Below are 2,500 nucleotides of genomic sequence, written 5' to 3' on the forward strand. Positions count from 1 at the left end.
TTCGGGCTTTGGCGCGTTTTGCACTGTGCGTGTCTCTCTCTCTCTCTCTCTCTCTCTCTCTCTCTCTCTCTCTCTCACTCTCTCACTCACTCACGCGGGCATGCACTGTGGTCTCATGAGGAAACGCTGCTTTTTGATAATGTTTTTCTTGCTCCCGAATACAAATAATTTTTCAAGTATTTGTTCGAATCAAGTATTCGTAAAAACACGCTATTCGTGCCTTTCCGAATACCGTATTCGGGTTCGGCTCCACCCTTAATATATATATATATATATATATATATATATATATATATATATATATATATATATATATATATATATATATATATATATATGCAAGCGTGAAGAAAATATGTCTCAACGAAATCCCATTATCACAAGAAAATACATTTGTATAACAGAACTGAGTGACCAAAGCATACACGGAGTGCTCACCGGCCCTGCACACACTGCTGGACTTGAATCTGTTAACGGTATAACTGTGCTGTTCTCACGGGTGCTGTCTGATACTGCATTGATGCTTTTGACATTTACTGTACCTTATTATATGCATACATGTTAATAGCAATACCAGTCTTTTTATAGTAGCGATATTAGTTTACTCAGTGCAAGCCCGTATGTGATGGTGTACGTGGTGTTCAATTTGACATTGCTGCCCCTTGCACGGCGGACAGCATCTGGCGATTATATGCAAGTGGTGCTCGCTGCAGAGCCATTTGGGTGAGCTGAGCTCCAGCGAGGGGGAGCTTGAGCTTGAGCTCCACCTTTTTTGCACTTCTTCTACGAGTGATGTCACTGGGGGTAGGGTTAGGGGTGGGGTTGGTGTACGCATTAAAACAGCTTACAGGAGGAGGAGCGACAGCTCATGCTTCCCCTCGCTGGAGCTCAGCTCTCCTCAAATGGCTCTGCAGCGAGCACCCTCTCATTATATGAAGGATTAAACAGAAGCTCTCGTGCTAGATGTGGCAAATGGTTACCTGAAAACTCCATCCCACTGACTTTTCATAGCGGACTTGAAGCCACTGGAAGTCTTTTATCCACTCTTGGAAAAGTGTAGATGGTGGATTAACATTCAGCACAGGATCACTAGTAAGATGCGTCATTATTTGTAACTAGATGGTTTCTAAAACTAAATCTGTCAGTGTTATCTTCATTCTCATCTTCAGCGCTTTACAGTTTTTCGCGGTAGTAGCTCTCTCTCTCTGTCATCCCAAGCCAGAAGGCAGGCACTGACTGAGTGATTGACAGCTGATATTAACCAATCATTCGCGTTCAGTGCTAGAGCAGTGGGCCAATAAGAAGAGCGCGAAGGCGGGACAAGCATTACGGATTTGGCTTTGTTTACTGCAGCAAGTTGACATGACAACTGTTTTAACCCGTTCCTGAGCGCTGCGTTTCGCGTTCCAAGTGCAGACAAAGAGCTTAGAGATGCATTCTGCGTGAATGTCTCCCGAATCCAGTTCATGTGGTGAACATTTTGCAGTAAAAACTGGTCGCACACTACAATTTTAAGCACTCGCAGAAATGCTCCCAATTATATTTTAAGGTCACATAGATAAAATTTTGGGCGCATATGCAACCAAAATGGTCGCAATTTCGAGCCCTGCTGTATATGTAATAATATTTACAGTTCTTTGTTAATGAATGCTCCAGCACACTGTTAAATTAATTAGTGTACTGATAAAAATACCTGTAAACTGTGGTGTATTGTACTATAATATACCCTAGAGTTGTAGAAAACTACATCTGTAATGTACAAATGTAGCATCTCTCTCTCTCTCTCTCTCTCTCTCTCTCTCTCTCTCTCTCTCTCTCTCTCTCTCGCTCTCTCTCTCTCGCTCTCTCTCTCTCGCTCTCTCTCTCTCTCTCTCTCTCTCTCTATATATATATATATATATATATATATATATATATACACACACACACACACACACAAACACAGTTAAAGTCAGAATTATTGGCCCCCGTTTATTGTTTTCCCCCAATTTCCGTTTAACGGCAAGATATTGTATAACGATGGTTTGTTCTGTAGACTTTCAAAAATATATAGCTTAAAGGGGCTAATAATAATGACCTTAAACTGTTAAAAAAAAATTAAAAACGGCTTTTATTCTAGCCGAAATAAAACAAATAATACTTTCTTCAGAAGAAAAAATATTATCAGACATACTGTGAACATTTCCTGAATCTGCTCAACATCATTTGGGAAATATTAAAAAAAGAAAAATAAATAAATGAATATAATTATTAAAATACATTTTAATTTCAATATATACAAATTTTTACAACTAATTTCAATAAAAACAATAATAAATTAATTAAATTATTAAAATGTAATTTAATAATTAATTTAAAAAAAAGCAATTTCATTGTTCAAATTCATTTAATAATACATAATTAGTTAAAAATATTGTTATTATTATTTTAAATAAAATACAAATAAATATTTTCATAATAATTATAAAAAATAATACAAATAATTTTAAAATTATATTAC

The 2,500-nt window shown here is 36.9% G+C and overlaps 1 protein-coding gene across 6 annotated transcripts in view; it reads left to right on the plus strand.

The window, feature by feature from the left end:
• The window catches only part of cyld3 (cylindromatosis (turban tumor syndrome) 3), a 32,558-nt gene that overhangs the window by 6,781 nt on the left and 23,277 nt on the right, over positions 1-2,500 (plus strand). The window lies entirely within an intron of this gene.

This window comes from Danio rerio, chromosome 7, assembly GCF_049306965.1.
Source record: "Danio rerio strain Tuebingen ecotype United States chromosome 7, GRCz12tu, whole genome shotgun sequence".
Taxonomy (NCBI): Eukaryota; Metazoa; Chordata; class Actinopteri; order Cypriniformes; family Danionidae; genus Danio; species Danio rerio.